Raw genomic sequence first — 26,077 nt, 5'->3', positions numbered from 1 at the left:
ATATTGAAATGTATTAGTCTTTTATTTTCTAGATAGTCATTTCAAATCCCTCATGCCAAGATAGAGGAGACTCTGAGGCCTTGCTAAACAGATATAAGCACTAGTTTAACTAAAGGTGTGATGTTACACTGATTTAGTTAAATATATGCAACTTTGTGTGTAGACACACATTGGTTTAAACCTGTTTATAGTGGGTTAGCTTGCACCTAAAACTTACAAGCTAAATCAATACAAGTCAGGTTCAAACTTATGTGGAGAGTCCGCACACACAGTTATGCACATTGAACGAAATTGGAGCAACTTCATACCTTTAGCTACATTGTTGGTGTTTGTGTGTGTAGACTTAAGTATTTCTTCTTCAAGTGTTGGTCCCTATCTATAATGTGCCAGCCATGGGTATGCTGACTCTGGAAATTCTTCAAAGCAGTATCTGTTGACCTGAACTTGTGCACTTATGCTCCCAATTAAGGGTGTAAGATGTAGGGCAGGTTAGTGCCTCTCCAGTTCCTTTTGACTGTCGCATGGCCTGAGTCAGAATTGTGTCCTCTTTCATTCTATGCATAACTTGTAAAGTAAATTTGTTGTAAATAGTTTTTATATCTTAACTTGGTCGTTAGTAGAGCATATGGTTAGCATAGGATTGTTTATTCCCCCCCACACACACACTTCCCCTCCCCTTCAGGGAAAATCCAGGTCCGAGGCTATGCCCAGAGTTCAAGAATTGAGTGTCCTGCCCTCATTCCTTCTCCATCAGTGATAAGCATCAAAGATGCCTATATTGCCTGGGTGAGGCACATATCTCTGCAAGGTATTTGTCGATCCTTCTTCCCACACCTGGGCCTGGGAGATTGCCCTGTAAATTGGCCTAAACCAACCAGTGCCCCTCTAATCACTAGCCTTGGAGCAGAGCCTTTAGCACCAAAGCCCAAGGATTCTTCTTACAGGGCTCCCCAGGAGATTAAAGGGAACTTTCATGATCATAAGGATAGTTCCCTGAAGAGGACTGTCCATAAGAACTGTTTTTCCTCCCCAAGCCAGTCCTGATTAGGTGAGACATCACCTGTGGAACTCATGGAACCAGTTCCACTGAAGACTCCTAGGTTGGAGGACACGACACGCAAAAAAGAGGGCTCTGCCGTGTGACGGGTTGGATCACAGAAACCCCTTTGGGACTGCCACCTGATATGCTTAGACTACTTCTGAACCTGTTCTCCCTGCCAGCTTGGGACTTCAGAACCTTGCCTGGTTTGAGCCAGACACACTTTCCTGCTACAAACCCAGACCCAGGTCTGAACAACATCCCCCAAAAGCTGCAGGCTTAACTGAAAATGGCTTAAGAAGTGTTCCTGTCTCCAACACTCAGATGCCCAGCTCCCAATGGGGTCCAAACCCCAAATAAATCCATTTTATAGCTTATACAGGGTAAACTCATACATTGTTTGCCCTCTATAACACTGATAGAGAGAGATGCAGAGCTGTTTCCCAACCCCACCCCCACCAGGTATTAATACATACTCTGGGTTAATAAATAAGTAAAAAGTGATTTTATTAAATACAGAAAGTAGGATTTAAGTGGTTCCAAGTAGTAACAGACAGAACAAAGTAAATTACCAAACAAAACACGCAAATCTAAACCTAATACAGTAAGAAAGTGATTACAATGAAATCTCACGCTCATTAAACTTTTACAGACTATCCTCCTTTTAGTCTGGGTCCAGCAATCACTCACCCCCTGTGGTTACTGTCCTTTGTTCCAGTTTCTTTCAGGTATCCTTTGGGGGTGGAGAGGCTACCTCTTGAGCCAGCTGCAGACAAAATGAATGGGTTTCCCCGGGCTTAAATAGACTTCCTCTTGTGGGTGGACACCCCTCTCTCCCTGTGTAGAATCCCAGCTACAAGATGGAGTTTTGGAGCCACATGAGCAAGTCACATGTCCTTGCATGACTCAGTTCCTTACAAGGGCAGCTATTGTTTACATGCTCAGGTAGACTTCTCATGTGGATTGGAGTCTTCCAAGATCCATTGCCCATTAAGTGTTTCTTGATTGGGCACCTAACCTGCAAATTCCTTTCTAAAGAAGCTGACCGAATCCCTTACTAAGGCTACTTAAAATCAAACAAGTACACAGCCAATATTCATAACTTCAAATACAAAAATGATAAATGCATACAAATAGGATGAATATATTCAGTAGATCATAACCTTTGCAGAGATCTTACATGACATATGTAGCATAAAACATATTCCAGTTATGTCATATTTACATTCATAAGCTTATTTCCATAAAGCCTTGTGGGGGGCACCATCACACCCAGTTCCAGCAATGAACATAGGACTGAAGCGGGGAGAGAGATGCTCGCCAGTCCCATCTACAAGTGCAGGTGCAGCCTCGTTATCAGTACCGCCTCATTTATCCAAAGACCAACTGGCTGTGATGGATGAGGCAGCTCCCTCAGGTGTTTCCATGGGAATTCCTTGGACTTTGGGTTGTATGGAGATCTTTGTAATACCGGGGGATATATTCCTCCCCCTATGCACAGTCTCTGCTCCTTTAGGGCTCTGCCATCCTGAGAAATGTCCTTACTCTGGAGGAGGAATCACTACTGATATCTCGGGAGCAGTTTCATCTCAACCCATTGGGCAGGAGTGCCCTGATGCTGATGGTACCACTGCTACCCGTGGAACCATCCTTGGAATCAGAGTAGATAGTGGCACCAGTATCTCAACGAAGTCATAGGAGCCCCAAAAGACAGTTGAGAAGCTATGCTTACCGTCCCTTTGGATATGAACCCCTCCCGCCCCCCAGGGACAGTTGGTACTGATTCCCTTGGGGGCCACCATGACTGATGGAATCCTCCTTCTGATCTTATTGGGGACCTTGGAGGCCCTATGGTAGGCACCCGCATCCCTCTCAAGAGTTGTACCAATCTTCCTGCTCTTGTTAGCCAGTCCTGTCAGTGTACAAGGAGGAAGAGCTGGGACAGGTATAGATGGTTCTGACACAGGCTTCCTCATCACCTCTGGATGACTCCATCGCTACTTTGTTGCCTTCTCTGCTAGATATCCACCCTCAGTATCAGGAATTGTTGAAAAGGGTTGCTAATGACCTATAGATCCCACTGGAAGAAGTCCAGGACCCTCAACGCCAGTTCCTGGGCATTTTGCAACCACAAGGACTGACCAGATTAGCAAGGCTGTATTAGAACCAGCCAGAGTGGTTAGGCACACACCAGATCTTGTGCCCCTACACCAAAAAGAGCCAAAAGACATTATTTTGTTCCTAACAAAGGAGATAACTTTTTATTTTCCAATCCTGCCCCTAATTTGTTGGTGTTACAGGTGGCTATGGGAAGAACTTGATCATGCTACCAGAAATCCAGCCTCGCAGAGAAGGGCCCAAAGACAATGGACCACCTGAGTAGGAAGATCTCTTCCTCTACATGTAGTCTCCAGTTTCATTTCGCTAATTAACAAGGGTTATTAGCAAAATAAGATTTCAACACCTATGCTTGCGGGCTTCAGACACAAGCTTCCTGCAAGCACAAGCATCCTCCCCAGCATCCTTATCAGACATTCCGCCACAGGACGTTTGCAGAGTGGCAGCTTGGAGGTCTGTCCACGCATTTGTGGGGCGCTACGCTCTAACTCAAGCTGCAACCATAGGGATGGCAATACAACAAGAATCTCTGCTACCAGCTTCCTTGCACCCTCCTTCAGTCTCAACACTGCTTGCCGGTCAACCATGTGTGGAATACACACAAGGACCAGCACTCGAAGGAGAAATGGAAGGAAGTTACTATAACTGGAGGTTTTTGAGATGTGTGGCCCCTATCTGTATTCCACTACTTGCAGTCTTTCCCCTCAGCTTTGGATCCTGTTGGATATGCGGTAAGAAGAGGAACCGGAGAGGTATCAGCCAACTTTTTATACCTCAGTTGGGAGTACAAGGGAAAACTACTGTGCATGCACAGGTCAACGGACACTGCTTTGAAGAATTTCTGGACTGGGGAGCATGGTGCACGTGCACACCCACGTGTGGAATACAGTTAGGGACCACACTTCTTGAAGACTCTCCAGTTACGGTAAGTAGCCTCCATTGCCTTTGCATCTCCTTTAGGCAATAAGTTGAATCTCCAACCCAGGCCTATGGTGACCAAAAATCATGGTCAGTGGTCTATGAGAGCTAAATGGGTGATTTCAGCTTCTAGGAACCAGGTGTCTATATCACAAAAAAATAATAATAGAATTAAACCAATCTGGCATTGGTGACTGGTGAATCCCCGCTTTCTGAAGGCTAGCACCTGACTCCACCAGAGCCCTGAGACTCCTGTGGCCAGAGCCCGGAGCCCTCCCACCACTCCTCCCCATGGCTGGAGGAGCCCTGACCCACCTGCCCTGAGCTGCTGGCCAGCCCAACCCCTGGACTGCCGGATAGCCCAAGCACCAGGCCACTCGTCAGCCTAAGGTTGAGCCCATGGCTGCCATCCCACATCCCAAGCTCCAGGTTCCAGCTGGAGCTGAGCCCCCACTGGCTTCAGAAGAGAGCGTGAACGAGGGTGGGACCTCAGGGCAGAGCATGGGCAGGGCCACAGCCTGGGTTAGGGGCGGCTTAGCCTCCCCTGGCCTTTGATACCCGCTGCCCATGCAGTCTGGTATTGTTAACTCAGACATTCAAAAATCATGTCAGGCCCCCCAAAATCAAGAGATTTCTTTAAACATTATGATTTTTTTTAAAAACAAATGCATTTGGGGTTCCTTTTGTACCTTCTGGTTTTCAGGGTTCACTTGGGTTGAATTTTTAACTTTTCTCTACTCAACCATGGGAGCTTGAAACTTAGCTGTTTAAAAAAATGAAAGCTGAGATTCTCCTGTACTCACGTGTCTCTAGGAAATAGGGTTTTAACTAAAACACCAAATATTGTAAGACTCGCAATACAATCAGGAGGGCTGCCACACTGCTAATTGTCAGTGTCTGCAGGAAGGCTACAGACTGAATGGGATTGAAAATAAACTTTTCTTCCATGTCTCGAAGTGGCACCTCTTACTTGGACATAAGAAAACATCAGTGGGGATTGCATTGCAACTGGTGATGGTGTATTCAACTTATTGTGGATTCCTTTTTAATGGCTATCATTCCAGTAGCTTTGTTCCCCCTCACAGAACTGAAAGCCCTGAGAAGATGTTAACACTTTGGCTGACATTCTCTAGTTATTACAAGTCCGAGGAACTGTCTCAGAGTGAGTGTCTGTAGAGGAGGTTTTGGAAAAAAATGAAATATTTAACAGTAATAAGTCACCAGGACCAGATGGTGTTCACCCAAGAGTACCAAAGGAAATCAAATTATGAAATTGCAGAACTACTAACTGTAGTGTATAACCCATTACTTAAATCAGCTTCTATACCAGATGACTGGAGGATAGGTAACATAATGCCAATTTTTTTAGAATAGGCTCCAGGGGCAATTCTGACAATTACAGGCTGGTAAGCCTAACTTTATTACCAGGCAAATTGGCTGAAACTATAGTAAAAACAGAATAACTGGACATAGAGATGAACACAGTTTGTTGGGTAAGAGTCAATCTGGATTTTGTAAAGGGAAATCATGCCTCACCAATCTATTAGAATTCTTTGAGAGTGTCAACAAATATGTGGACAAGTATGATCCACTAGATGTAGTGTACTTGAACTTTCACAAAACCTTTGACAAGGTCCCTCACCAACGGCTCTTAAGCAAAGTAAGCTGTCATGGGATAAGAGGGAAGGTCCTCTCAGGGATCAGTAATGGGTTAAAAGACAGGAAACAAAGGGTAGGAATAAATAGCAGTGTCCCCCAACCCCACAGGGATCTGTTCTGGGACCAGTGCAGTTCAACGTATTCATAAATGATCTGGAAAAGGGGGTAAACGGTGAGGTGGCAAAGAGTGCAGATGATACAAAATTACTCAAGATAGATATGTCCAAAGCAGACTGCGAAAAGTTAAAGGGATCTCACAAAATAGATGATCGGGCAACAAAATGGCAGACGAAATTCAATGCTGATAAATGCAAAGTAATGCATTTTGGAAAACACAATCACAACTATATATACAAAATGATGGGGTCTAAATTACCACTCAAGAATGAAATATTAGTCACAGTGGATAGTTCTCTGAAAACATCTGCTCAATGTGCAGCAGCAGTCAAAAAAGCTAAAAATATTAGGAACCATTAGGAAAGGGATAAATAAGACAGAAAATATTGTAATGCCACTCTGTAAATCCATCATATGCCCATACCTTGAATACTGTTTGCAGCCCTGGTTGCCCCATCTCTAAAAAGATATATTAGAAATAGAAAATGTACAGAGAAGGGCAACAAAATTGATTAAGGACATGGAACAACTTCTGTATGAGGAGAGATTAAAAGACTGGGACTATTCACCTTGGAAAAGAGGCAACTAAGGAGGGATATGATAGAGGTCTATAAAATTGTGAATGGTGTGGAGAAAGTGAATAAGGAAGTACCACTTCCACAAGAACCACGGGTCACCCAATAAAATTAATAGGCAGCAGGTTTAAAACAAACAAACAAGAAGTACTAGTTCACACAACACAGTGTCAACCTGTGGAACTCATTGTCAGGGGATGTTGTGAAGGCCAAAACTACAATTTGATTAAAAAAAGAATTTAGATAAGTTAATGGAGGATAGGTCCATCAATGACTATTAGCCAAGATGGTCAAGGATACAACCCCATGTACTAGGTGACCCTAAGCCTCTTACTGCCAGATGCTGAGACTGGATGCAGGGGATGGGTCGCTGTTTTAAAATATGCCACTATAAAACCTGGCTTTTCATACCATTATAAAATGTTTCCATGTATAATACATATGCCTATATAAAAGAGGAGATCCTGAAAGCAAAGAAAAATGGATGCATATTATAGTAATAACAAATCATATTATGGTGAAGTTTGGAAGGAACATTTTCTCCTTTGGTTCTACTGATTTATTGAGGCTTGCAAAATCACATACAGTGGGGAAGGGAAGCTTTGTACAATATACTAAGTTCCAGCAAATACACGTCCTAACCTAAAAAAAAAGTTCAATTTAAATTTCAGGTGGAAAAAACTTTATACACAGAGTTGTCTACTATTTTACGGGGCATAGTACCTAATCTGTTTGTATAATAAAGCCATCTGATCTCTTTCATTGGCAAAAGAAGTTTTTGATAAATTGCAATAATTAAACACTTTGGGCCTCATGCATTCCTGCTATAATTCCATTGAAGTTAATGGAAATTACATGTGGTACTTTCTTCCTAGAGCTCTTTTAAAGTTCCAGAGAGCAGTTAGCTTTTTTTAGGACTCTTCCTATTGAAGTCAATGGATGCTTTGCTGTTTGTCACTAGAAAAAAGATCACGCCTCTTGCTCAATTTCTGAATTCACCTTCCTTTGTGTTCTAGGTGTAAGTGAAGTGAAGACCCTGTGGTAACCCTCTATACAGGTGTGAATTTCTCTGGTTAGGTTATGTAGCTCTTTGGTACCTAAAACTATACAGTACTGGTCCTTTAAATCTAGCTTTTCAGTATAAGCAGCTCAAAGTCCAGAGAGTTTTCAAATCAAAAATCAATTAGACTCATATTTGGAAAGCTGACTGGCCATTTGGTTTTATAATAAAAGTTTAGAATCTGTAAAAAAATAAATAAATATGATGAAACATGTTTCATCAATCTTAGTTAACTAGTGAAGAAAACAGGCACAGATGCTTGGATTATATCCTGGATATGGACAGTTTTAACAGATGGGTTGCATATTATTCTAAAATATACTTAGCCAAAGATAGTGAACAAAAACAAAGTGACCATTTATCTTTGAATCACTGTTTGATTTAATATCAGTATTTTTTTCATATTTATATGAAAAGCCCAAACCAAGGGCTACGTATGGTCAGTAAAGGACCCTCAACTTCTTCCATTCTTAGAATATTGTTATATACACACAAAATTCCCATTTAATTTAAAAGGCAGTGATGTATGATCATCATGAGCAGCATTTGGCCTGTTGTGACAGCAGTTTGGTGTTTACAGTATGGACCACTAACCTTTAGAGGGCAAGTATACAATTTCTTAGGAATGTGTTAGTTGGATATATGAACACCTGGAACTGAATACAAGAACATCTGGAACCATCATCCAAAACTGACCTTAACTAAGAGTTGAAAAAGTTTGGTTATTTTTCTCAACTATTAATATTATTATTTATATTATAGAAGCATGTAAAGAGCCAACCAAAATCGGGGCCTCATCATGCTGAGTGCTGTACATAGAGAAATAAGATACAGTCCCTATCTCAAAAAGTTTACAATGTAAATAGACAAGACAGACCAAAGGTGGGAGAAAGAAAGTGTTATTACCTCCATTTATTCCACTTCCACGTGCCTTGGCAATTTCAGGGTTGGGGTTAGACAGAAACCAGAAATGTTGAAATATCATGAGTAAAACATTTTATACTATGAGTTAATGGGTGGGATTACATGAATCCAGAATTTTACCACCATTAGATAACTCTGAAAGACCTCTCCTTTCCACTAAATTAGTTAAAACAATAGTAAAGAATAAAATTGTCAGACACATAGAAGAACAAAAATTGTTGGGCAGAAGTCAACATGGTTTCTGTAAAGGGAAATTCTGTCTTACTAATCTATTAGAGTTCTTTGAAGGGGTCAACAAACATGTGGACAAGGGGGATCCAGTGAATATAGTGTACTTGGATTTTCAGAAAGCCTTTGACAAGGTCCCTCACCAAAGGCTCTTACATAAATTAAGTTGTCATGGTATAAGAGGGAAGATCCTTTCATGGATTGAGTTAAAAGACAGGGAACAAAGGGTAGAAATAAATAGTAAATTTTCAGAATGGAGAGAGATAACTAGTGGTGTTCCCCAAGGGTCAGTACTAGCATCAACTTATTCATAAATAATCTGGAGAAAGGGGTAAATGATCTGGAGAAAGGTGGCAAAGTTTGCAGATAATACTAAACTGCTCAAGATAGTTAAGACCAAAGCAAACTGTGAAGAACTTCAAAAAGATCTCACAAAACTAAGTGATTGGGATACAAAATGGCAAATGAAATTTAATGTGGATAAATGTGAAGTAATGCACATTGGAAAAAGTAACCACAATTATACATACAATACGATGGGGACTAATTTAGCAACAACTAATCAGGAAAAAGATCTTGGAGTCATCGTGGTTAGTTCTCTGAAGACGTCCACGCAGTGTCAGTCAAAAAAGCAAACAGGATGTTGGGAATCATTAAAAAAGCGATAGAGAATAAGATGGAGAATATCTTATTGCCTTTATGTAAATACATGGTATGCTCACATCTTGAATACTGCATACAGATGTAGTCCCCTCATTTCAGAAAAGATATACTGGCATTAGAAAAGGTTCAGAAAAGGGCAACTAAAAGGATTAGGGGTTTGGAACAGGTCCCATATGAGGAGAGATTAAAGAGGCTAGGACTTTTCAGCTTGGAAAAGAGGAGACTGGGGGGGATATGAGAGAGAGATAGAAAATCATGAGTGGTGTGGAGAAAGTGAATAAGGAAAAGTTATTTACTTGTTCCCATAATATAAGAACTAGGGGCCACCAAATGAAATTAATGGGCAGCAGGTTTAAAACAAATAAAAGGAAGTTCTTCTTCACACAGTGCACAGTCAACCTGTGGAACTTCTTGCCTGAGGAGGTTGTGAAGGCTACGACTATAACAGGGTTTAAAAGAGAACTGGATAAATTCATGGAGGTTAAGTCCATTAATGGCCATTAGCCAGGATGGGTAAGGAATGGTATCCCTAGCATCTGTTTGTCAGAGGGCGGAGATGGATGGCAGGAGAGAGATCATTTGTTAGGTTAACTCCCTCTGGGGAACCTGGCATTGGCCACTGTCAGCAGACAGGAACTGGACTGGATGGACTTTTGGTCTGACCCAGTTTGGCCATTCTTATGTTATGCCATAACCAGAATGACATTTACAACTACCCCCTGTTCTGTGCTCCCCACAAAAAAATAGCCCAGCAGAGTTTACTATAATCTGAAATGGGGGGGGGGGGGGAGAAGAGCTAGAGACTCCATGAAGTTCACAAAGGCCTTTGCTAATTCCAATCTGTTAAAAATGGGTAGTGATGGATGGGTGTACAAAAATCTATATAGAATTTCCTTGCTTGAGGAGAAACAAGAAGTACCAGAACTCTGACAGTTTCTCCTTGTGACATTTCTACCTCACTTTTGCAACCAATTGGGTGCACCTCCAAAATGAAACTTTTCAGGCTTGTCGATCACGTGATCTGATCTGGAAAAGATCAAATTCAGCTTTCTGTATCACTGTCACCAGGGCCAAATCCAGGCACCAGCATTCCAAGCAGGTGCCTGGGGCGCCAATCTGCAAGGGGCGGCAGTCCGTGTGCCGTTAGGGCGTTTCCTCGGCAGTGGCAATTCTGCAGCAGACCCTCTCTTCAGCCACGGTGGTAAATCAGCAGCAGCTTCTATCTTCAGCCACTCGCGGTGTCAGCAATTCGGCGCGCTGCTTGGGGCAATAAAAACAGTAGAGCCTGCCCTGACTGTCACTATGAGCTGTTTGGTAATCAACGTGTTTTAAATCTTCAAAGGTATATTTTATAGCCAATCTGTACCTTAGAGGTTTATAGTGGTGACTATCATTGTAGTATCTAAGCACCTTTCATGTAAAATCAATGGCAATGGGGAAGTTCTTACTGGCCTTCGACAGTGTCGATCCCCTGAGGTTGAAGATGATTCCTTTAACGGGTTTTATTTTTTATGGGTCCTTTGGTGAGTGAGGAGTCTGATTCTTGAGCCACAGGCTTGTTGGCAAACGTTGCAGGTGGTTTTGAAAGTCAGGGTTGGGCCATGATTGCTGCGTGACAGTTGTCTGTCCTTTCTTTTCTGGCATTTTTCTGAGAGCGGGGCAAGGCAATTCTCCTCAAAAGTTGACATTCCTTCTCTGACAAGTCTTTGCCAGTTATCCCTATCCTGGATGACTGTCTCCAAGTGTGTGGTGTCTATGCCATATCTCTGGGTGTTTATCTTGAGGGTGTCTTTAAAGTATTTATTTTGGCCTCCCCATTTCCGTTCTCCTTTGGTGTGTTGGGCATACAGCATTTGTTTTGGTAAGCATACATCAGGCATGCACACACAGTGCCCACTCCACCTCAGCGGGTGCTGGATAATCAGGTCTTCAATATTGAAGTGTTGGCCTCTGTGAGGATACTGACATTTAGTGTGGCAATCCTCCCACTTTATGTTGAGTATCTTCCGAAGAAAATGCTGGTGCTGGCATTCCTGGTTTTTCAGGTTTTTTTTATAGGTCACCCAAGTCTCACAGCTGTAGAGGAGAGTTGGGATTACCACCACTTTATAAACTAAAAGTCTAGTCTCTGTTCTGATGTCACGATTGTTAAACACCAGTGATTACTCTAGTGTCAGCAGAGCTGTGGTCAAGTGCCAGGAGTAGTAGGAGTTAGCATGTTCAAGAACAACAAGGTCAAGGAACATGGGAACTAAATGAATTATGTTTTTTGAACAGAAGGAGAAAGATCTAGCAGAGGAGAGAACATCTAGGGAGTTGAGGGCAAGAGATGCATAGTGCTGCTGAATTTGCACTGCAAAAAAAAGAAGCTTTTTGGGGGGAAGGCATCTTCCTTCTGAATACACAGTAGGAGAATATTGAACTGTACGTATACTAGCCTAACCAATGTGACAACAGAACAGCTTGTTTATACTTGTCCTTCACTGAGGCCTTCTTCACTGTTGTAGAAAAGATGGCTTACAGACTGCAAATGTCCAGCTTATGCATCTGACCACACAGGAACAAAAACCAAATGTCTGGGTTTTGGCTGTAGTGAAAAGAACGCCCACATATTGTCAGGAGATCACATACCGAGCGTGTGAACACATACATAAAAAGTCACTCAGGACTATTAGATCTTTGTCTTTAAGAAACAGAAAATGCATTGAACAAAATGGAACACACAAAAGTGCTGTACCGTGGGGGATACAGTTGCTCTTTCTTTCGATTCTGTTGCAGTTTGTGAAAGAGAACTTCTGGGGACAGTTACTTAGACGAACAAGCTCATTTAAAAAAAAGGTTTTTTTATTTCCATTGTCAAGTTTACATTTTGAGGTCGTCTCTGCAAGAAAATAGCTAGAGACTTTTTTTTTAACTGAAATCTTGGATCTCTAGCAGTTATTTGATGCCATTTGTTAAAATTGTTTGAGATGATGATTCACAAAGACAGTCCTATTTAAAATATTAATATTAAGAACTCTCTAAATTAGAGCTAATAAATCACTGTTTGCTTTTGAGCTCTGCACATCAGTTAGTCTAGCAGTTTTGTTTTTTGCTTAAAGTGGGGAAAATATTTTTTTAAGTCTACTGAACACCACTATTTGGTATCATAATTCAGGAACTCCTTGTCCAGTTCAAAGTTGGTGGAAAAAGCCTATTTTGGCCCTATGCCTAACTTACTAATTTTGCGACTATGATTTTTACTGTGGGATTTAGAAGGGATACAAAAATTTGGCTTATTATTGAAACCCAGTTGTACCTTAACTATAGAGTGACTGCTACTGCTCCATAATGGATTTAATTCTACATATTGCCTACACTAGGCCAAATTCTGCTCTGTTATACAGTTGGAATTCAACATAGTCAGCGGAGATGCAGGATAATGCTCTTGAAATCTATCATTTGGTTTTAAACTTCCTTTTCCCAAACAAATAAATTGAAAAAGTGTGGATAATCAAACTCCAATGACACATCAGCTAAAATACTGAGCCCTTCATGATTGGGTTTCAGATTAGATCATGGCGCGGAGATAACCCTGGATAGACTGTTGGATTCTGTCCTTGTAGCTATAGACAAAAGATAAACTTCATGATGCTCAACCTGTGATCAGCTATTGACACAGTTCTGTCAACCAGAGATAGGAGAGGATGGAGTGCCACTGAAGGAGGTTCTTTCATTCCTCTGAAAAGACCCCAAATGGTGGTGATGGGGGATCCTGCTTATCCTCAATATCTTCACATGTATAGTCCACAGAGGACTGATCTATGTCTGTGCCTTTTAAACCTATACAGGCTCAAATGCTACCAAGGTATTGACAAAACCCAGCTTCTGTGGAAAAGCTGTGAAGACCTTGTATACACTATCACACCTAGATGAAAACTAGATAGGTCAAGCTAAACCCAGGGAGAATGGAAGTTGGGTTTACAGAAAGAGGGACACACTCAGAGGAGCTAACCAGGACAGAGGCTCAAGATGGTACAAAATCTGGAGTTATTAGATTCTTCACTGCTCCATGAAACTGATAGAAAGAGTATCAAAACATGACTTCTTACCAGACAATTACACCCTGGCATCTCAAAGACTTAATCAACATGATCCATTCCTTTGTCATTTCAGGGCTGGATTACTCAGGACAGCTCTTTGACAGTCCTCTCTAGGTGAAGGAACACAAACTCCAAATGGCACAGCAGCTTGTGGCAGCTCACCTCTTGAACAGGAGGGGCTGCTTGTTACATATCATGCCAGTGCTCGGTTGCTTCCTGTTAACCTTTCAAATCCAATTCAGGGTTGTGGTCATGATCTTTAAAGCCCTAATTCGATTGACATTAGGTTATATCCTAGACCAGCTCCTTGTTTATGACCCACAGAGACATGAGTGCTCATCAGAGAAGCTGGAGCTTTGGGGCTCAAGAGGAAAACTTTAGGGAGCAGGAATAACAAGGTCTGAGAAATTCCCTTTCAAATTAGAGGGGCAGCATATTCCAATAGATACAGCACGGGTCTGGGAATTCTGTTCCCAGTTCTGCCACTGACCTTCAGCAGATCTTTTCGCTTCTTCTGTATCCCCTTGAACCCGTGTCTGTCTTGTGCATTTCAACTCAGTTCTTTGGGCAGGCACTGTTTTTAACCATGTTTGTACAGAACCTGACAGAATGAGATTCTCATTTCAGTTGGGTCTCTAGGTGCTAATTTAATTTAAATAATAAATTACATCTAGCAGAGTGCTAGACTGTTGTCAGGTTCCATTGCCAAACCTTCCTCCTTTGCCTTTCTGGAATCAGAAGAACCATGTGAAAGGGAAGAAAAGGGGCAAAATAAATAAAATAGCTCATGCTGACATGGCAAAACCTACATAGAGAAAAAGCAGGGTTGGTATTCAAATATATGCTAGTATAAATTTCTCTACTCTACTATCCAGATGGTACAATGGGTACATTATAATTGCTATATATTTGGATAGAAAAGAAAGCAGAATTTGGCTTATATGCCATGATATGTGTAAAATATGTTTATATATACATTTAAAAATAACTAAATGTTGTCCATCCCCCAGAAAATTAAAGCATGTTGTATTATCTTAGGCATAAATTGGCATACACTATATGTGCTATCTACTATTATAATATTAGCAATATAAATTAACTATCTTTGGCCAAGGTTGTTCTCACTTGCATTCATGGTGAGATATCTTATTAACTATAGTGGAGTTGCACTGGTCAAACAGAGTGGAATTTGTCTTTCAGTAAATTGCTGGCAGGGGCAATGGATAAACCAGTAAGTGAATAATATTCAGACTCCTAACTTTACCCCCTAAATACTTTTAGTTCTACCATAAATGTTTGATGACATTAACATCTGATGCTCATGGCCGGAGCATGGTTGGAATTTGTTTTTTAAATTATCTGGTGTAAAATTATCTTATGGAGCTTACTATTGCAACATATTAATGAGGTTCAAAGAAAGATTATGTATTTACCTGAAGAACAGCAGCATCTGCAATTACTCAAGGTAGGACAAAAAACCCACTAGGGCTATTACTCCTCATGCTTCAGGACATAACTGAACAATAGATGGAGTCAGGAAGAATTTTCCCCTATAGTATAGCATGTTGCACAATTCAACGCATTATGGGGCTTTAGGCCTTTGAGGTGTCTGGTTTTGGCTGCTCTTGGAAACAGGATACCAGACTAGATGGGCCACAGGTCTGTTCTGGTAAGGCAATTATGATGTGCATACACTGATATGGCCACAATAAGATTCCTGGGCTGTGTTAGGTGTCATGTAGGTGTTAAAGTCTGTCTCTTCATTCTCTATTTTCCATCTGCTTTGGATAACCTGAAAATTAGTACCAGCTGAGACTGTGATTGGATCCAGTACCAACAGGTGGGTAAATAGGGAGGCTATGGAAGTGCAACAGACTGTGTAATGAATAAAGATGTACCACAACAGTGTTTACACCTTTGCCAGGATTCACCAATCAGTGACCATCCTCTGTGAGAGACCAAGGATGTCAGCATGGTTTTACCAGAATTTTAATATCCTTGTCAGCCATTAGGAACATCTCTGCGCTTAGCACTAAAGAGAACTTCTAGCACTATATTCACCAACAACAAAAAATCTAGCTGATTGGGTATAAGTGACTGGTGAAAACATTCTTTGTGAAGGTCTGAATCAAACTGTCAGGCCCCACCCTCTGGCTGTGACTGTCTGGCTCCCTCCTCTCCAGCCCTTTCCCCCTGTTTTCTCCTTTCGTCTGCTCTGCTCGCTCCCTCCCCTCCTTGATGGCCCTAGCTCCAGCTATGCTGAAAAGCACCAGGGAAGGACAGATTTGCCGTTGCCGCACCAGGGATGGGGCTGACTTACTGGGTGCTGCCATGCACAGAACAGACTCTCCCTGTAGCACAATGCCAGGGCCCTGTGGACTCACCTCACCATCTGCAACTGGGCCCTAGGGACTCAACCTCCTGCAGGGTAGCCAGGCAGTTTAGCACCAAGCTGGACGCAGTGCTTCGCCTGCAAGCAGGATAGTGTGCACAAGGGGTAGGGTGGGCTCAGATTTGGGCATGCTGAGCCCCGTCTAGCGCTAGGTACCTGTCACCTCGGCTGATGGGACTTGGAAAATGAGAGTTTGGAAAAGCTACAAAACGCCGCAGTAAATATAAAAAAACATGGAGGAGCAATGCTTCCATCTTCTAGTCACACAAGCAGGCCTTAATCATGTGAGTCACTCAATAGAGTTCAAAGGGAAACCCTGCATGTGTAAGAGCTACAGGGTTGGTACTACTCATTTTGATCTGAACTGACAATGTGAGGAAATCAGAGAGGAGGATTTCAGTCTGTCTTAGCTCTTTCCTGTTATGCTTAAGCACCAGAATGCATATCTTATAGTTTTATACTGCCACCTATTACCACAGACAAGAGCTAGATCTAGATTTGAACTTCAGCCATGTTGGGGGGTGTTCAGATTTTGTTTAGGGTCAAGCACATCTCTCCCAAACACCTGTGACTTAGTTTGCTAAATTTAACTTGAGTAACCGCCAAACCCGATGGATCATTTTAGCCACAGGCTGCCGCCTTCACTGTCTAGCCTGCGCACTGAGGGCATGAACCAAAGCCCACTGAAGTCCATTGGAAAATTTCCAATGGTTTAGAATAATGAAACTGATTTATAGTGAAGACCTTTTTTTCTACAGAACTTCTTCATTCTAAATGGATGTTCACTGGGTCTCTGGAATTACTATAAGTGTATTGCAAAGTTTGTGACTTCCAATAAAATTCACTCTGTTTAGATGTCCAGTTCCAGACCTATTCACCACTTAAACCTTGTTTTGAAGACTTGTGTAGCACGTAGCACTTGTGCTTGCCTGCTCTAGAGAGATGAATTTCAGCTTTGCTGCACAGCCCCATGAATGGACCTAAAAGTTGCAATTCTTCAACAAAAAAAACTTCAAAAACACACTCCAAGGAGAGACTGCTGAATTGGAATTAATTTGCATACTGGATACAATTAACTTAGGCTTGAATAAAGACTGGGAGTGGATGGGTCATTACACAAAGTAAAACTATTTCCCCATGTTTATTCCCCCTCCCCACCTACTATTGTTCCTCAGACATTCTTGTCAACTGTTGAGAGAGAACACAGTGATTATCACTACACCCCACCTTGATTATCACTACAAAAGGTCCCCCCCGTCCCCCCCTGCTCTCCTGCTGGTAATAGCTCACCTTTCCTGGTCACTCTTGTTACAGTCTGTATGGTAACACCCATTATTTCATGTTCTCTGTGTATATAAATCTCCTCACTATATTTTCCACTGTATGCATCCAATGAAGTGAGCTGTAGCTCATGAAAGCTTATGCTCAAATAAATTTGTTAGTCTCTAAGGTGCCACAAGTACTCCTTTTCTTTTTGCGAATACAGACTAACATGGCTGCTACTCTGAAACCTGTCATAATGCAGAATGTGTCCTTTATTTTTAAAGCTATAGAGTTGACCAGAGTTTTATGCTATAGATAATTGTTCATAGTGATATATTCCAGTTATTGAAGTGGTCTTCTTGTGATAACAAGGAGACCTTGTGGCACCTAGCCCTGGTCTACACTGGGGGAGGGGGAGGGGATCGATCTAAGTTACGCAACTTCAGCTACGTGAATAACGTAGCTGAAGTCAAAACACTTAGATCTACTCACCGCGGTGTCTTCACTACGGTGAGTCAACTGCTATCATTTCCCCATCGACTCTGCCTGTGCCTCTCGTGGAGGTGGCATACAGCAGTCAACGGGAGACTGCTCGGCGGGTCAATTTATCACGTCTAGACTAGACATGATAAATTGATCCCCGCTGGATTGATTGCTGCCCACCAATCCAGTGGGTAATATAGATGTACCCTTAGAGACTAACATTTATTTGGGCATAAGCTTTCATGCGCTAAAACCCTCTTCATCAGGTGCATGGAGTGGAAAATACAGTAGGCAAGTATAAATACACAGCACATGAAAAGATGGGAATTGCCTTACCAAGTGGGGGGTCAGTGCTAACGAGCCAATTCAATTAAGGTGGAAGTGGTCTAGTCTTAACAGTTGACAAGAAGGGGTGAATACAAAGGGAGGAAAAATAGCAGGATCCTTCCTGTTCCTAGAGAAGGGCAACAAAGGTGTGACAAGATTATGACTGTCAACAGATGGCTTAGGCAGTGGTGCTATAAGGAGGGCTTTGGGATGTATGGCCACTGGGAGGCATTCACGGACAGAGGACAGTTCTCTCGGGATGGACTTCATCTGAGTAGGGAAGGAAATAGACTTCTAGGATGGAGGCTGGCACAACTGATAAAGAGAGCTTTAAACTAGGAATTAGGGGGAAATGGATGGGAGATGTCCAGGAAATCTCCACGCCAGATTTTAGCATGGAGAGGGAAGAAGACGAAGTAAGAAAGGATACAGCCGTGGGTAGGAGAATGTATATAAGGAGCGAGGGCGGTGTGGATACTAGTCTAATAGGTTATACTGGCTGTAGAATGACTGTGCCTAATAGGGTACAAAATGTGAGCGAGGCCAAACAGCAAAAATTAAGATGTTTATACACCAATGCGAGGAGCCTAGGTAACAAAATGGAGGAACTAGAGCTACTGGTGCAGGAAGTGAAACCAGATATTATAGGGATAACAGAAACATGGTGGAATAGTAGTCATGACTGGACTACAGGTATTGAAGGGTATGTGCTCTTTAGGAAAGACAGAAACAAAGGTAAAGGTGGTGGAGTAGCATTGTATATCAATGATGAGGTAGAATGTAAAGAAATAAGAAGCGATGCAATGGATAAGACAGAGTCCGTCTGGGCAAAAATTACATTGGGGAAGAAAACTAATAAAGCCTCTCCTACGATAGTGCTTGGGGTGTGCTATAGACCTCCGGGATCTAATTTGGATATGGATAGAGCCCTTTTTAATGTCTTTAATAAAGTAAATACTAATGGAAACTGTGTGATCATGGGAGACTTTAACTTCCCAGATATAGACTGGAGGACCAGTGCTAGTAATAATAATAGGGCTCAGATTTTCCTAGATGCGATAGCTGATGGATTCCTTCATCAAGTAGTTGCTGAACCGACTAGAGGGGATGCCATTTTAGATTTAATTTTGGTGAGTAGCGAGGACCTCATAGAAGAAATGGTTGTAGGGGACAATCTTGGCTCAAGTGATCATGAGCTAATTCAGTTCAAACTAAATGGAAGGATTAACAAAAATAAATCTGCAACTAGGGGTTTTGATTTCAAAAGGGCTGACTTTCAAAAATTAAGGAAATTAGTTAGGGAAGTGGATTGGACTGAAGAACTTGTGGATCTAAAGGTAGAGGAGGCCTGGGATTACTTTAAATCAAAACTGCAGAAGCTATCGGAAGCCTGTATCCCAAGAAAGGGGAAAAAATTCATAGGAAGGAGCTGTAGACCAAGCTGCATGAGCAAGCATCTTAGAGAGGTGATTAAGAAGAAGCAGAAAGCATACAGGGAGTGGAAGATGGGAGGGATCAGCAAGGAAAGCTACCTAATTGAGGTCAGAACATGTAGGGATAAAGTGAGACAGGCTAAAAGTCGAGTAGAGTTGGACCTTGCAAAGGGAATTAAAACCAATAGTAAAAGGTTCTATAGCCATATAAATAAGAAGAAAACTAAGAAAGAAGAAGTGGGGCCGCTTAACACTGAGGATGGAGTGGAGGTTAAAGATAATCTAGGCATGGCCCAATATCTAAACAAATACTTTGCCTCAGTCTTTAATAAGGCTAAAGAGGATCTTGGGGATAATGGTAGCATGACAAATGGGAAGGAGGATATAGAGGTAGATATTACCATATCTGAGGTAGAAGCAAAACTGAAACAGCTTAATGGGACTAAATCGGGGGGCCCAGATAATCTTCATCCAAGAATATTAAAGGAATTGGCACCTGAAATTGCAAGCCCATTAGCAAGAATTTTTAATGAATCTGTAAACTCAGGAGTAGTTCCGAATGATTGGAGAATTGCTAATATAGTTCCTATTTTTAAGAAAGGAAAAAAAAGTGATCCGGGTAACTACAGGCCAGTAAGTTTGACATCTGTAGTATGCAAGGTCCTGGAAAAAATTTTGAAGGAGAAAGTAGTTAAGGACATTGAAGTCAATGGTAAATGGGACAAAATACAACATGGTTTTACAAAAGGTAGATCGTGCCAAACCAACCTAATCTCCTTTTTTGAAAAAGTAACAGATTTTTTAGATAAAGGAAATGCAGTGGATCTAATTTACCTAGATTTCAGTAAGGCATTTGATACCGTGCCACATGGGGAATTATTAGTTAAATTGGAGAAGATGGGGATCAATATGAACATCAAAAGGTGGATAAGGAATTGGTTAAAGGGGAGACTGCAACGGGTCCTACTGAAAGGCGAACTGTCAGGTTGGAGGGAGGTTACCAGTGGAGTTCCTCAGGGATCGGTTTTGGGACCAATCTTATTTAATCTTTTTATTACTGACCTTGGCACAAAAAGTGGGAGTGTGCTAATAAAGTTTGCAGATGATACAAAGCTGGGAGGTATTGCCAATTCGGAGAAGGATCGGGATATTGTACAGGAGGATCTGGATGACCTTGTAAACTGGAGTAATAGTAATAGGATGAAATTTAATAGTGAGAAGTGTAAGGTTATGCATTTAGGGATTAATAACAAGAATTTTAGTTATAAATTGGGGACGCATCAATTAGAAGTAACGGAAGAGGAGAAGGACCTTGGAGTATTGGTTGATCATAGGATGACTATGAGCTGCCAATGTGATATGGCTGTGAAAAAAGCTAATGCAGTTTTGGGATGCATCAGGAGAGGCATTTCCAGTAGGGATAAGGAGGTTTTAGTACCGTTATACAAGGCACTGGTGAGACCTCACCTAGAATACTGTGTGCAGTTCTGGTCTCCCATGTTTAAAAAGGATGAATTCAAGCTGGAGCAGGTATAGAGAAGGGCTACTAGGATGATCCGAGGAATGGAAAACTTCTCTTATGAAAGGAGACTTAAGGAGCTTGGCTTGTTTAGCCTAACTAAAAGAAGGTTGAGGGGAGATATGATTGCTCTCTATAAATATATCCAAGGGATAAATACAGGAGAGGGAGAGGAATTATTTAAGCTCAGCACCAATGTGGACACAAGAACAAATGGGTATAAACTGTCCACCAGGAAGTTTAGACTTGAAATCAGACGAAGGTTTTTAACCATCAGAGGAGTGAAGTTTTGGAATAGCCTTCCAAGGGAAGCAGTGGGGGCAAAAGATCTATCTGGTTTTAAGTTTCTACTTGATAAGTTTATGGAGGAGATGGTATGATGGGGTAATGGGATTTTGGTAAGTAATTGATCTTTAAATATTCAGGGTAAATAGGCCAAATCCCCTGAGATGGGATATTAGATGGATGGGATCTGAGTTACCCAGGAAAGAATTTTCTGCAGTATGTGGCTGGTGAATGTTGCCCATATGCTCAGGGTTTAGCTGATCGCCATATTTGGGGTCGGGAAGGAATTTTCCTCCAGGGCAGATTGGAGAGGTCCTGGAGGTTTTTCGCCTTCCTCTGTAGCATGGGGCATGGTTGACTTGAGGGAGGCTTCTCTGCTCCTTCAAGTCTTTAAACCATGATTTAAGGACTTCAATAGCTCAGACATGGGTGAGGTTTTTCATAGGAGTGGGTGGGTGAGATTCTGTGGCCTGCACTGTGCAGGAGGTCAGACTAGATGATCAGAATGGTCCCTTCTGACCTTAGTATCTATGAATCTATCTATGAAAAATCACTTTTGTAGTGCAAATGAGGCCAATGTAATCAAGGTGGCCCATTTCAAACCGTGGACAAGAAGATGTGAGTATCAGCAGGGGGAAATTAGTTTTTATTGTGACCCATCCACTCCCAGTCTTTATTCAGGCCTAATTTGATGGTGTCCACTTTGCAAATTAATTCCAATTCTGCGGTTTCTCATTGGAGTCTGTTTTTGACTTTTTTTGTTGAAGAATTGCCACTTTTAAGTCTGTTATTGAGTGTCCAGGGAGATTGAATTGTTCTCCTACTGATTTTTGAATGTTATCATTCTTGATGTCTGATTTGTGTCCATTTATTCTTTTGCATACAGACTGTCTGGTATGGCCAATGTACATGGCAGAGGGGTATTTCTGGCACATGATGGCATATATCACATTGGCAGATGTGCAAGTGAATAAGCCCCTGATGGTGTGGCTGATGTGGTTAGGTCCTATGATGGTGTCCCTTAAATAGATATGTGGACAGAGTTGGCACCGGGATTTGTTGCAGGGATTGGTTCCTAGGTTAGTGTTTTTATTGTCTGGTGTGTAATTGCTGGTGAGTATTTGTTTCAGGTTGGGGGGCTGTCTGTAAGCAAGGACAGGCCTGTCTTCCAAGGTCTGTGAGAGTGAGGGATCATCCTTCAGGATAGGTTGTAGATCCTTGATGATGCGCTGGAGAGGGTTTAGTTGGGGGCTGTAGGTGACAGCTAGTGGTGTTCTGCTACTTTCTTTGTTGGGCCTGTCCTATAATAGGTGACTTCTGGGTACCCTTCTGGGTCTGTCAGTCTTTCATCTCTTCACCATGTGGGTATTGCAGTTTTAAGAATGCTTGATAGAGATCCTGTAGGTGTTTGTCTCTGTTTGAGGGATTGGAACAAATGCAGTTGTATCTTAAAGCTTGGCTGTAGACACTGGATCATGTGATGTGGTCTGGATGAAAGCTGGAGGCATGTAGGTAAATATAGTGGTCAGTAGGTTTCCGGTATAGGGTGGTGTTTAAGTGACCATCGCTTATTTCCACTGGAGTGTCTAGAAAGTGGATCTCTTGTGTGGACTGGTCCAGGCCGAGGTTGATGGTGGGGTGGAAATGTTGAAATTCTGGTGGAATTCCTCAAGGGCCTCCTTCCCATGGGTCCAGATGATGAAGATGTCATTAGTGTAGCGCAAGTAGAGTAGGGGCCTTAGGGGATGAGAGCTGAGTTGTTCTAAGTCAGCCATAAAAATGTTGGCATACTGTGGGGCCATGCGGGTACCCTAGCAGACCCGCTGAATTGAAGGTATAAATTATCCCCAAATCTGAAATAATTGTGTGTGAGGACAAAGTCACAAAGTTCAGCCATCAGATAGAAGACTATAGGAAAGGAAAGCAACATTAAACAAAAAAAGCTATTTGTGAAGAATTTGTATGTTTGACTGTTTCTTCTCAATGGCTTCAGTGAATGGAAATTGAAGAGGAATTCAAGGAAATTCAAGGACCAAAAAAGTGCCACTGTGGCTAAACAGCAAAGTAAAAGAAGCAGTTAGAAGCAAAAAGGCATCCTTTAAAAACTGGAAGTTAAATCCTAGTGAGGAAAACAGAAAGGAGCAAAAGCTCCGGCAAGTGAAGTGTAAAAATATAATTAGGAAGGCCAAAAAAGAATATGAAGAACAGCTAGCCAAAAACTCAAAAACTGCAATAAAAAAAAAAATTTTTAAGTACACCAGAAGCCTGCTAAACAACCGGTGGGGCCACTGGAAGATCAAGATAATAAAGGAGCATTTAAGGCAGATAAGGCTATTGCAGACAAACTAAATGAATTCTTTGCATCAGTCTTCACAGCTGAGAATGTGAGGGAGATTCATAAACCTGAGTCGTCATTCTTAGTTGACAAAACTGAGGAACTGTCCCAGATTGAGGTGTCATTAGAGGAGGATTTGGAACAAATTGATAAATTAAAGAGTAATAAGTCACCAGGCCAGATGGTATGCATGCAAGAGTTCCTTCAGATCTCAAATGTGAAATTGCAAAACTACTAATTGTGGTATGTACTCTATCATTTAAATCAGCTTCTGTACCAGATGACTGGAAGATCGCTAATGTGACACCAAAAACTGGGCACATGCTATGATGGAATGTACCCCTGTATTCACACCCTACATACTATTGTAATAATCTTTGTACAAAGTACATCTTGTGAGATATAATTTGCTGGTCATTATTGTCCTGGCAAAATGTGTGGCAACATTGTATGTGAAGTTATAAGATTTCCCTGTATGATGATGTTAATACATGTTCCAAACCACATCCCTATCCAAGCAGAAATTGGCAAACAGGTTTGTCCTAAAACAAAGGAATCTGTGCTCTGCTTAATTTTCATTTAAGGAGTAAACAGGGTAAACAAGAAGGAAGGAGAGACAAAGGAAATTCTCTGCTGTTTTTTCCACCACCTGTGAGAATATCCTTTCACATAGACTCTTTGTCTCCTGAATCTAATCTGGAAATGTTTTTCAAGAGGTGAAACTATTAAAAAGGAGGCACCCTCTTCCTGCCCATCACATTCATGGCACATGAAGTGACAAAGGAAGTGTTTGTTGGATTCTGGGAGAAGGGGTCCTAACCTAAGAAGTCTGGTCAGTAAGACCACTGAAAGCATGTGGTGAGAACTTTGGAATTTAATATAGCTTGTTAGGCACCAGTTGTGTTTTCTTTTATTCTTGCAACCATTTCTGACCATTCTGCCTCATCACTTGTACTCACCTAAAATCTCTCTCTTTGTACTTAAAAAGTTGTTTTATTGTTTTATCTAATCCAGTGTGTTTAAATTGAAGTTTTTGGAGAAACTCTACTTAGGGTGACAAGTTGTGTGCATATTATTTCTATTAAAGAAATAACTGACTTTTATATAAAACTTGTATTGTCCAGGAGAGGGCTGGGCAGTACAGGTCATATGTATCTTTGGGGAAAAGCTAAGACTGGGGGTATGTTGGGGTTACCCTGCAATATAACCCAGGTTGGTGAGAGCCGTGGTGTGGCTGGCTGACCACAGCACACACCCAGACATAGCTGGGAGTGATTTGCATGCTCGAGGCTGTTTGTGAGCAGTCCACACTGGAGGTTACAGTAGCAAAGTATTGTAAAGGGCACCCCCGGTTAGAAGGCAGGGGTGACACAGCTACTCATTAGTCTGGATTGTACCCTGGTATGTCACACACACGTGGTCATGTCAGTTATGAGAGACTGGTTTCTAATGTCAGCTGCAGACCATTCTTCATATCACATCAACATCACAGAGAAATCTGGACAGGGTAATGGGCACAGAGTGGGTGAGTCAATGACAAGCGTGCACGGGGGTGGTTGAAGAGGTCAGTGTATACTGATAGGATTGGGTTTACCCTCATCTTCTCAACCATTCTGGCTGTAACCTCCTCATATCAGATGTGTGGAGGAGTAGTGTTGCTTAACACAGAGAGCCACATTACTGGTGTGGGTCGAATCATTCCAGTTACAGTGCACACAGTTGAATTTAGTTAAGTCAACCAATCTGACATGAGACAAATGAAGCCAGACTAGAGCACAGTATTCTGCTGTCGAGTAACAGAGATCTTACCTGGATGATGGAGAGTTTGACTGTTTGTTCCCCATAAAATGCTGTCCAATTTGCTTAGAAGGTTGTTACATGTCCTCACCTTAGTTGCAGTTCTCCTCAGGTGGTTAAAGTATGTGAGAGAGAGACTGAGTGGGATTCATGTTTCAAGCAATGTACGCTGAGAAAGATATCCAGTTCGGAGTCTGCTTTAGTGTGGTAAAGATGGAACACACTTGAAATTGTCTTGGTCACACTTGGTTATAAATGCCACTGCCTACAGTATTCAGCCATCTTAAACAAGGTGACATTTAGTGTGTTTTCAAGTTCTGGGAATGACTATGCTTGGATGCCTAAACAAATGTCATCTATATATGTGAACTTGCAGGACTGGGTGAGCAGAAGGCCATTTGTGTACAAGTTGAAAAGCATTGGTGCCAGCACAGAGCCTTGGGGTAGACCCTGGTTTTGTCTTCTCCATGCACTAACTCTGTCTCCCGTGTACACTCTGAAACATCTGCTGTGGAGGAGGAGGTCAGCGACATTGACTGCTCATGATGGGACTCTTGACAATTTGATTAAGAGCTTTGTGTGCTAGACCATGTCATATGCTGCTGTCAGACCCAGAAATACTGCTCCTGTCTTCATTTTTTTTTCTGAAAACCATTTTTGATTAATGTTGTGAAAACTTGATCACTGGTGTTCCAACTTCTTCAAAAGCCTGCTTGCTTGATGCAGAGTATTGACTCCATTCCTGGGGCGATGCACTGAAGAATGTGACACTCCAGCACCTTGAATGGCACATTTAACAGAGATATCGGTTGATAGTTTGCAACATTATGTAGGTCTTTCCCTGGTTTCAGGAGAGCAAT

General features: G+C 41.9%; 1 long non-coding RNA gene across 2 annotated transcripts in view; it reads left to right on the top strand.

Moving 5' to 3' along the window:
- Positions 1-25,700, top strand: part of LOC122459404 — a 132,114-nt gene extending 106,414 nt beyond the window's left edge. The window contains exon 5 of one of the 2 annotated variants that reach the window (XR_006280070.1): positions 25,594-25,700. This is a non-coding gene — a long non-coding RNA (uncharacterized LOC122459404). Of the gene's footprint in view, positions 1-2,555; positions 3,448-25,593 lie in introns of those variants that run through there. The other variant, XR_006280069.1, reaches the window with a different exon arrangement.
- The last annotated feature ends 377 nt before the right edge of the window (positions 25,701-26,077 follow it).

This window comes from Dermochelys coriacea, chromosome 3, assembly GCF_009764565.3.
Source record: "Dermochelys coriacea isolate rDerCor1 chromosome 3, rDerCor1.pri.v4, whole genome shotgun sequence".
Taxonomy (NCBI): domain Eukaryota; kingdom Metazoa; phylum Chordata; order Testudines; family Dermochelyidae; genus Dermochelys; species Dermochelys coriacea.
Note: the sequence above shows the minus strand (reverse complement) of the source record. Positions and strands in the feature narration are given on the sequence as shown.